Source organism: Sinohyriopsis cumingii, chromosome 11, assembly GCF_028554795.1.
Source record: "Sinohyriopsis cumingii isolate HCF-2022 chromosome 11, ASM2855479v2, whole genome shotgun sequence".
NCBI classification, from domain to species: domain Eukaryota; kingdom Metazoa; phylum Mollusca; class Bivalvia; order Unionida; family Unionidae; genus Sinohyriopsis; species Sinohyriopsis cumingii.
The window spans coordinates 20,280,605-20,291,715 of NC_142971.1; the positions used below are offsets into that span (position 1 = coordinate 20,280,605).

General features: G+C 39.7%; 1 protein-coding gene across 4 annotated transcripts in view; it reads right to left on the minus strand.

Moving 5' to 3' along the window:
* The window catches only part of LOC149787712 (uncharacterized), a 53,714-nt gene extending 43,883 nt beyond the window's left edge, over positions 1–9,831 (minus strand). The window contains exon 1 of one of the 4 annotated variants that reach the window (XM_089973900.1): positions 9,692–9,831. The gene's annotated coding sequence lies outside the window, so the exon portion shown is untranslated. Of the gene's footprint in view, positions 1–6,120; positions 6,245–9,691 lie in introns of those variants that run through there. The other 3 variants (XM_089973903.1, XM_089973905.1, XM_089973902.1) reach the window with 3 other exon arrangements.
* Positions 9,832–11,111: the final 1,280 nt, after the last annotated feature.

The window sequence follows — 11,111 nt, forward strand, 5'->3', positions numbered from 1 at the left end:
GCGATTGTATCAATGAATTCAAGCGTGATGGCGCATCTCATAGTTGGTCAACATTTCGAATTGATGGCGTTGTTGATGCTACCATGAACGACAACCGCGCAGCAACGATAATATCACAACTTGACGGTAAAAGGTATTTCTTCAGAGTAAAATTCATTGTCCGGGTGGAATCAGGTAATTGGATCATACGTGATAAATTTGAACCAGTTCTCAGCGACAAGAAAACAGTCATTGTCAGCCGCGACTCCAAGCCGGGGCTGTTAACCGGAATTGACAGACCATACTATGAACGAGCGTATCCTGAAACAGCAGTTGTTTATGGAATATACCCGTTAAATAAGAAACCTGATATCGGAAAACTGAAACCGATGAAACAGTCAACTGGGATAAATTGTGTAGCAGAACGAATAATAGAGCATTTTACAAATGCGTGTCAAGGAAACAAATTGACTGATTTACGACGTAGCAAAATCAACCAGTGGGAACTAACCGTAAAAGAGCGTGGAGCAACCATCAGCGACATAGCGAGATTAGAAACATCGCTGAGATTTCCAATAACCGTTACAACGATAACCGGCGAAGTATTATACGAATCAAAGTACAAATCAAATGGGGCCCCAATCAAAATTATTGATCATAACGAACACGCATGGACGCCCGCGATCACAGTGTTTCCACGGGATAGAACAGTAAGGTATATACCCGAAGAATTCCTGGGAGAGAACGGTTTTCTCGCGGAGAGGAAACTATTTGATGCTATTGCCTACTTGTGTAAAAACGACCCTGTATCAGTGTGGTTACTTCGCAGCGCTGAAAACGATGCGGATACCCTTGATCAGTTTGTAAGACCAAACGGTGAATTATATCGCACTGAAGCATTTCACAACAGGATGAAAAAAACCGCCATGGAATTTGAAGAGCATGATGAACAACTGCTAACAAATTGTTTTACGATTCCATCGGTTGTAGCTCATGTTGCAGCAAGGAAAAATGCGTGGAGACCAACGCGCAAGGAATTTCTGCCGGATGTACAATCCAGTTGTTTGGAGTATTATCACGGTGGATTATGGAACACTGAATACAACCGCGACGCTATGATTTCCGTTGATATGGTTGCCTGTTATCCAGCGAGTTTTCTCGGGTATGGATCCGCCGCTGTGTACTTCAAACGATTTGGACACCCCAGACATGAAATGACTCGTGTTGCTATTAATGGACCACTGCCTGATTTTGATTTAACCGGATTCGCTCGCATAGTATCATTTGAATTCGCGGCAGGACTCCATCGCTGTTGTTATATTTGGATCGGTAGACACATGGCTGAAAAGAAGTGGCTGCCAATAGCGCTGCTACGGTATATGATTGATTGTAGCATGCTTGTATCGTTGATTGTCAGTGACGCGATTATATCATACCGGGCGCAGACTGAAGTCTGGTTACCAGAACCGGAGCGTCTAGATAGCATAATTGACGAGTCCAGAAAACACATTGATGCCGACGAGGAATATATCATCGAATGGTCCAGGAGGATATTCAACCAACGAAACCGCGAGGCAAAAGATCTCGGTAGAAGAATAATCGGTAAGTTCACACAAGGTGGAAAAAACTGCGACTACAAACGATATTGCTCACGGCTGATTATAGATGACGCAGAATATGATTTCGTAATCAAGGACGCAGTGGCAAAAAATAGATACGTGAACTGCAAAACAGCTTTCTTGTCCAATGGAACAAAGTTGGGTACAGTTGTTACCTACAGCGATGGAGACAGCCCGGCATATCCACATTTGAGGGCGTCTATGCTGGGTTACGCCGCTATCAATTTATTCTCGATGATAAATAGATTTCCCGACACCGCGGTTAGAGTAGCCGTTGATTCGTTTTATATAGACGTAGCGTATAAGGGAAACTTAGCCGAGTTTACTAGTCCGGACGAGAGTTGGGGTATATGGAGAATTAAAAACGAAATACGACGCGATTATTCCCCGTCAGCAGATGTCACCGTTGAAAATAATTACTTACGCGGTGATAAATTATCAGAATGGTCTAATGCACCATCGTGTTCTGATCCAATTTGTAGACACAAAACAGTTTATTTAAGCGGCTGTGGCGGGTCAGGAAAGACGACTCGGGCAATTGAATTATTTCGAACGCGGGCAAGTATAATCGTGCTTACACCGACCCATAGACTAGCGCGAGAGATAAAACAACGAAATGTTGACGCCGTTACTTATCACAGCTTTTTTCGATACAGCGGCGGTGAGTGGACTCCTGATCGAATGGGTGAAAAATTTATTCCTGGGGTTATCATTTGGGATGAGATATGTACTGTTTCGTTAGATGTTTTACAAATGTTTCTTGATTGGTTGGTGCTCGCGAATACAGCGGTGATCATGTGTGGCGACCATGGTCAACCACCACCATTTGTCGGCGAGGGTCCACATGATTGGTTAAAGGGTTTTGTGGACTATTATGAAGAAACCGATACTGATTACCGAGCACTTGATGAACAACTGCGCGGGGTTAAAAAATTAATCAGATTACAGCCGGATAGAATTCAGTGTGAAATAATCCGCGAGGTGATTCCGGAAACACCGTTAAATGAATTCTGGGAAACATGGAGACCAAACGATTTGATTGTAGCGAGTAGAAAGATAGTCAGAGACACACTTCAGCGGAAGTTGTTTACGTTGCATAAGGAAAAGTTTCCAACGCGTCCAGTGCCGTTGTGTTATAGACCCGCGGACACACGGCGGCAGAACATTGAAGTTGAAATTCCAGCCCCGACAGCGTCGGGGACAAAAAAACAAATTCTTGTGCTGAATGATATTGTGCTCGTTGATATCAGCGTCGTCGAGGACGCGCTACGTGCTAATAAATCCCCGTGGACGCTAGGATACGCAACAACAATACATTCCTCGCAGGGACTAACCATCACGGACACAATTGTTTGGATGGTTGATAATCGCATCGAATGGTCGAATCTAGTCTATCTTGCAGTGTCCAGAGTACGAAGGATAAATCAGCTTCGAAGAATTGTTATTGACGGAGTCACTGACGGAGTCGCTGACAAGGTCAGTGACGACAAAGTCACCATCGATGCAAGCGTCATTGATAGAAAACTCTCGGGTTACCGCCAACAGGATAAAAAAAAACAGCGGCGTTTTGATATTGATGCCGAATTAATAATCTCGCTACGACAACAACAGAATAATCACTGCGCGAGTTGCAATTGTATAATGAGTTGGCGTTATTCGGATAAAGACACTCGCCAATTTACCGTGGACAGAATCGATAACAGTCTCGGTCATGTCAAAAACAATGTGAGGTTGACCTGTCTTGAGTGCAATAGACGCAACGGCGCTAGTTAAGACCACGTGGTGGCAATTGAGTATCGTTAGGTATCACTTGTAGTTGCTCGCGTGTAAATCCGCGCTGAGGAGCAGTTGAATCCAGTCTATAGATCGGTGATCTACCAGTTGATCGTGTTATCGTTGATATGTTATGTGTGGTAACACTCCAAATAGGATCAGTAGCCCTTTTTTTACCGCCTTCAAGCTCTCCTGGTTCATACAGATATCTCACGGTGACATCGCCGAGAATCGGCTTGGAAACGCTATCTATTTTTGATTTTCCGGGTATATACTCGTATTTAATCGCGTCGCTGGGCTTCATGTTGATTGCTCGGGTAATCTCGTTATTTAACGCTGCAATTACGCCTGGCAACCTTTTAACCCATTCACGAGATCGTTTTTCTTGGATGAATTCCTTCGCGTATTGATATCCAAATAACCGTTCAGCGAGAGTCCGATTGAATCGTTCAACAATTGCCTGATCACGATGTAGCGCAGTATGACCTCGTCGTATCGCGACGCTATGATGTTTCAGCGTTGATAAAACAGCGCCGCGAAATTCACTACCGGGATCAACTTGTAATAGATTTGGCCAGCGCAGAGGGCCTCTTCGATAAATTCTTTCAAACGCAGCGGCTACTTCAGTTGCTGACTTTGTTTTTAACGGCTCCGCTTGTTTGTATCGACTCGCAACATCAACTACGGTTAGCGCGTATTTGTAACCGTTGTCATGCGGCAGAAATAGTATATCAGCCTGATGAACTTCATTAGGTACGCTGACATCAAAGCGCGAGAAGTTGATTTGTTTAGGCGGTGGTAGATAGATTTGCCATATAGCCTGTTTGGATAACCAATTAGCCGCAGTGGCCTTTGTTACCTTTGCAGCGCTTGCAAGCTTACCAATTGCGGCCTTCCCCTTCCAGTATCCTCTCGGAGAATAATAGATGGATTCCATGTTGTTATTATAAACGCTATCGTTTTCAATTACCAGCGCGAGAAGCTCCGCTTCCAATCATTAATTTACCTTTCATAGCCGATTTTACCAACCATGAGGCCAATTTTTCTTTGACGGATTTATCAGGAATAGCATTTAGCGCGTGAATTAATTTTACATCCGCGATATGACGCTGTTGCAGATCGCTACTTTTGTAGTAAGCAACATCATGAGCATGACACGCCTTATCGATAGCGTTTATTGGATACTCACCGGGTCGCGGCTGATTTTGATCATCGAGTCTGATATCTAATCGTGTTCCGGGGCCACAGTAGTTATATCCTGGGAGGTGCTTTTCTCCTGGATACTTTGCCCACGGTGTTCCGGGGAGTTTTGCCAATTTGGCTGCGATGTCACCTCCTCGCTTTTTTTTAAAACATCTCCGGGTCTAATAGAAATAAATCTAAATTTCTTTGTACCGCATTGTACACACTTACCAGTAAGCGCCGATCTGTTATTTCTTGTTGTAGCGGTTGTCATATCATTTGTGCCAGTACGCACTCTACACTTCACACAATATAGATCCATAATTTATGTATAGAGATATGAATATAATTGATTTTTCGGCGACTAAAACAAGAGAACCAGTTAAGCATGTTGCAGCGTTACCAAACTCGATCCGGATGATTATCATCGGACCATCTGGATCCGGCAAGACGCAATTGTTACTCAATTTAATAATGAGATGGATGAAGTGGGATAAGTTGTATTTGGTTGCTCCTAGCGTGGATGATCAACGATGCTACGAGGTGTTGAAAGATTTCAACGAGAATGCATCAGCGATCGCTAAAAAAAATGTTATTGAGTTTATTACGGATATCAATGATGCACCGGGTATTGATGATATTGATGGCGACGTTAACAATCTAGTCGTGTACGATGATGTTATGTTAGACAATCAAAAAAACCCAGCTAGGATATTTTCCAGAGGCAGGCATAAAAACACTGACGTGATATATGTCACTCAACGATACACTCAGATTCCAAAAGTAATCAGAGACAACTGTAATATTCTTGCTGTGTTCAACGGCGTCGATACACACACGCTACGAAATATTTGGCAGACATGGTGCGGCGGTGACATGGACTTTAATGTTTTTAAAAACTTTTTTAGTCATGCTCAGTCGACCCCACATGGATTCATAACGATAAATTTACATGATCCTCGGACACGATATCGTATCGGACTTGACCAAATATTCGGTTAGTTGTAAATAATTTTCATTGTAAATAACCACTTAGCAGCAGAGGGGGCGATGACATCGACGCGGGACGCCCGATGATTACCACGGGAAAACACCAACGAGATGTTGTGGCGAAATATAGCGTTTTCGAGCAAAAAACGCTAAGGCTCCATTTGCCAAACGGAGACTTTATTTTTTTTTTGTTCGAAAAGTGAGATTTCGAAGGAAGGCTCTATTTGTCGTTTTGAGGCCTTAATCGAAATTTGTCGAAAAAGTTGTCGGATTCGCCCCCTCTGCTGCTATATATATATATAAGTAAGCATTTATTTATGTCGAAAACACGATCAAAGTCGTTTATTCTGGACCCCAAGGTCCTGTATGGTTGAGTGAGCAGATCACCGAATGAATTATCTTAGACTAATAATGCTTCAACAAAGAATGAAAAATGTCCATCATTGTGTTTAATACCTATAAACCAATAAGAAAACCTTAAGGCAAGTTTCTAGGAGCGTGACCCTAATCCCAAGATTACACGACCCAGAATGAATGTAAAAATAATTGTGACACATTGTTAAACCTAGTCAGGTACCTCCCCTATTTCTGGTCTTCAATTTGCCCCATCCATGCTATATTTGCTTGATTGCCTCTCCTCTTTTCCCAGTGCTTCTCCATTCCTGATCGGTTATGTAATGTGTTACTGACAGTGCGCAGTCTGGTATGGACTTACAATATATACCAATATTGCTCCAGAAGAATCAATAACTTCTTCAGCATCTACTAAAGAACATGTTTTCAGAATAAAAATGGCATTATTGATTGAGACTGGGGTGCTCTTTTGATTTTAAATAGAAGTCATATGATAATAAGATATGCGTTTTTAATTATTTTTCTTTCAAAGCTGATAGCTCACTGGACAACAAATTTTTACAAAAGTCATGTTACTGAAATAAAATTAGTCAATTCTTATCAATTTTTAGGTGCTGAACACGAATATGACAGTCAAATTGCAAAATTGGCTCTAGTTTTTTTGTAATCTGCAAGAAATTAATGTTTACATAACGAAATGCATTCGAATAGTAAAAGGTCAACTGTAATAGCCTACCTATAAAAAATCAAGTCATTGACTACATCTTAGATTTCTTCGCCTGTCTCTTGTACAGCTGTTCGGGAGCATCTCTGAGGAGTGTCCAGCAGTAGTCAGCCAGCATTGTAGTGGACCATTTTCCCTGGTATCTTTGTTCCATTGTTGCGATATCTTGATGAAAACGTTCGCCGTGTTCATCACTAACAATACCACAGTTGCTAGGAAAGAAATTTAAAATGGGAATGAAGGAAGTGAATCTTTAGAGACATATTGCAGCCAAGTTTCTTATACTTCATCAACATGTCTTCTACTAGTTCCTTATAGTTTTCTGCCCTAACATTTCCGAGGAAGTTTGTAGAAACTAGGCGAAAAGCATTCCATGCTTGTTTCGCGTCACCTTCCAGCAAGTTGTTGAACCGGTCATCTTTGAAAAGCTCTCGAATCTGAGGACCCACAAAAACTCCCTCTTTAATCTTTGCTTCGCTGAGTCGAGGGAATTTTTCATGCAGGTATCGGAATGCTGGCAAAGTCGGGTCAATGGCTTTCACGAAGTTCTTCATCAAACCTAGTTTGATGTGAAGGGGTGGTAGCAAGATTTTCTGAGCCTCAACCAGAGCTGGGTGTTGGATATTCTTCTCTCCAATGGCTACATTCTGCCTGTGAGTCCATTCCTTCCTCATGTAGTGCATTTCCCTTGCTCGGCTATCCCACTCGCATAAGAAACACATGTATTTTGTATATCCTTGCTGCAGTCCCATTAAAAGGGCAACTACCTTCAAATCACCACAGAGGTGCCAGCTGTACTTGTTATACTCAATGGAATTCAGTAGCTGCCTTAAGTTATCGTATGTCTCTTTCATGTGGACAGCATACGCTACTGGAATAGATGGAAGAATGTTTCCATTGTGCAAAAGCACAGCCTTGAGACTCAGTTTCGAAGAGTCCACAAATAGTCTCCATTCTTGTGGGTCATGAGTGATTTTTAAAGCATTCATGAGGCCCTCAATATCGGAACAGAATATCAGATTACTTTCCTTTCTGAAGAAAGGCTCCAATTGCTGGTGGCGCTTTCGATATGCAGTAATTGTGACATCTTCTTCTAGAAGATTCAATTGTTGGAGTCTTGATCCTAGCAATTCTGCCTTGTTCTTTGATAAGTCCAAATCACGAATCAGGTCATTTAGTTCTTCCTGTGTTATTCTGTGTGGGGTTGATGATGCACCACAGTGAAAATCTGGATCACTGCATGCTGATGGACCAGGAGAAGAACAGGTCGACTCACCTTTGTCTTCGTCAGATGAATCAAGAGAATATTCTGCTGGAGGTTCTGGAATAGGAAGTCCCTCACCATGTGGAACTGGTCTCAATGCAGACGGAATGTTTGGGTAGACTATTCTCGACTTCTTTCGCTTCGTTATTCCGCCGGAAAGAGGAGGAACCAAGCAGAAGTAACAGTCATTTAGGTGGTTGCTTGGCTCTCTCCACACCATTGGGACTGCAAACGGCATTGATGACCTTTTGCAATTCAACCACTGTGAAAGCTGTGTTGTACATGTAGCACAGCATATATGCGGAGCCCAAGGCTTGTCTTGGTCACCAACCTTGCAGCCGAAGTAAAGATGATATGCCTTCTTCACTTGAGAATTGATACTTTTCTTCTGGTTGGCAAATGTCACTTCCCCACAAATATAGCAAAAATTGTCCGCGGTATTAACACACTTTCGAGGCATTACTGTTCTTTATTGTACGTAAATGGATAAAATAATAAGTTTTATGTAACAGTAGCTTGAACTGTCTCGCACAACGTCTAAAATATTTTAAATGCTGAACCTATCTGATTGGGCTTTATATAGTACACTGCTTACGTCAGCTTCAGCAGCCGCCTGGCATTAGTATAATAGGCCTACACATGTATAGTACACTGCTGACGTCAACTTACTTCAGCAGCCGCATGGCATTAGTATTGCATTGCATCAGAAAATGATGCAATCAACTGTGGATGATGTGAGCATGATGGTATTATGCAATGTTACATCATTATTCCGGATGTTGCTGCAGTCCTACTGGAGAAATTTACACAGTGAAACATAGAAAATGAGGTATATGAATATCTTCAAAACGAGAGCCAATACAAATTTTTCACGGTTATATTCGTGTTCGGCACACCAAAATACTACAGATTAGGGCCTTTTCAAGTCAGTAATGATTTCACTGTTGACCAGTGTAGTAGCAGAAGAGATTGGCAATGAACTGCTTTCGTGTAAATCGTAAAGCAGCGAGAGTGTATGAAAAATGTTTATCGACCGTTCTATTGAGATCAGATGTGGGCAAAAATATTTAAAACTCTCAACCTACTATTAACAGTCATATCAAAGCATTTTCAAGTTTTAGTAATTATTCGATGGCCGAGGGAATATTCTTTATGATGCAATGTATGTGGTAGTGAAAATGTCTCACATCCAGCGGTAGGAAATTTAGACCTGTTTCTACAAATATGTTTAACAATTAAATGTTGTACCACTATTGAAAGCCAACTGTATTATACATTTTGAATTGTATTGTCAAATATATCTCCACGCACTACCATAACGTGAAATTGATTGTCCTTGTATAGGACTGCCAGGAACTCGTTGTCTTCTTTTGATGCCTAGTGCCCTGGGTCTTTCAGATTCTTTCAGGAATGTTTTCCTTTTATCCACTGTTATTTTCATTAGTAGTTGAGATTATTATCATTTTAGATTAATCACTAGGTCCAGTTGTAAAACTCGTGCAAGTTTATTTTTCTTGAAAATATGAATTTAAAACAACTTGAATTTGTGGAAACTGCTACTATTACTACTACAACAACCATTTCAGTTCCACAACACAGTTCTTCTGCTTAACATTTCCTGCTATGAGGGTTACATCGACAACATTACTAAGAAAAGCGACAGCTATAGAAACAACAGCAATAGCAACAACACAATAGTACAGCTGCTATTACATACAGAATAAAACATCACTGTCATCACACAGTCAAGGACAAAACCGCGGAAAAACAATATTGTTTTATGTGTACTATATAACTTTTGCTTACCTGTAATGCTGTGGTTGACCACCCTAGAGATTCGGTCTTCACGACGCGACACAGAACGGCGAGTGTTTTCAAGTCTGTGCTATTAACAAATAAATATGTTTACCGGTTTATTCACTCGAGTGGTTCAAAGATCAGACTTGTTATCTTGTGTCTACATGAGTTAGTGGATAAATGAGATCTTGTTCTCAACACTTTTTCTGAGAAGATACGCACTACTTCACCGTATAATCTATACAATCAGGATACACTCACAGGCTTTTTGTAGATCCGACATATCCGGCATATCCGAATCCTTTTGTAGGCTTTTATGGGCCAACATTTAGATCAATTTATGACCTTACAAATTTTATACAATATGAATAACAACACTGAACTATAGGAAATATATGAAAACACGAATAAGCAAGCCAAAACAGTTAACAAAAGTAGTGTGCAAATGAATTTAAGATAGACGGCTAATAAAATTCTATCTTTGTTGCACTTCTTAGCAAAGATTACAGGTATTTTTCTTGCAGTTTTAATCATTTATCTGACACCTATATTAGCTGGTCTGAACCTTATGTTCCTCATAGAGTTTATTCATTTATTTATTTGTCACATTTACCAACACTTTATACAGAATTTTAGGTTCTTATTTGCTAAGAGGAACTGTGTTTGAATGTACATTCGTATGAATATTTACTTATTGATATATTGGCATTATTTATATTCCACTGACCAGATATTTTGTTTTTAAAATTAAGAAATATTCAGTGTAATTGTAACTTTGAAACTGTCAAACCTATTTAAAACATGTCATGTGAATAGTCAATTATCTATAATGTTTAAAAGTGAATAGTTAATTATCTATAATGTTTAAAAGTAAATAGTCAATTATATATAATGTTTTAAAGTGAATAGTCAATTATATATAATGTTTAAAAGTGAACAATCAATTATATATAATGTTTAAAACTGAATAGCCAATGTTCTATAATGTTTAAAAGTGAATAGTTAATTATCTATAATGTTAAAAAGTGAATAGTCAATTATATATAATGTTTAAAAGTGAATAGTTAATTATCTATAATGTTTAAAAGTGAATAGTTAATTATCTATAATGTTCAAAAGTGAACAGTCAATTATCTATAATGTTTAAAAGTGAATAGTCCATTATCGATAATGTTTAAAACTGTATAGTCAATTATCTTTAATATTTAAAAGTGAATAGTCAATGATCTATAATGTTTAAAACTGAATAGTTAATTATCTATAATGTTTAAAATTGAATAGTCAATTATCTAAAATGTTTAAAATTGAATAGTCAATTATCTAGTAAGTGAAAAATGGAAATCGTTTTATCGGAATCTCATAGTTTGGCAGTTCGCTAATTCTTGTGTGAAATAGATTCTTTATAAAGGTAGTATGGAAGCATCGTTAA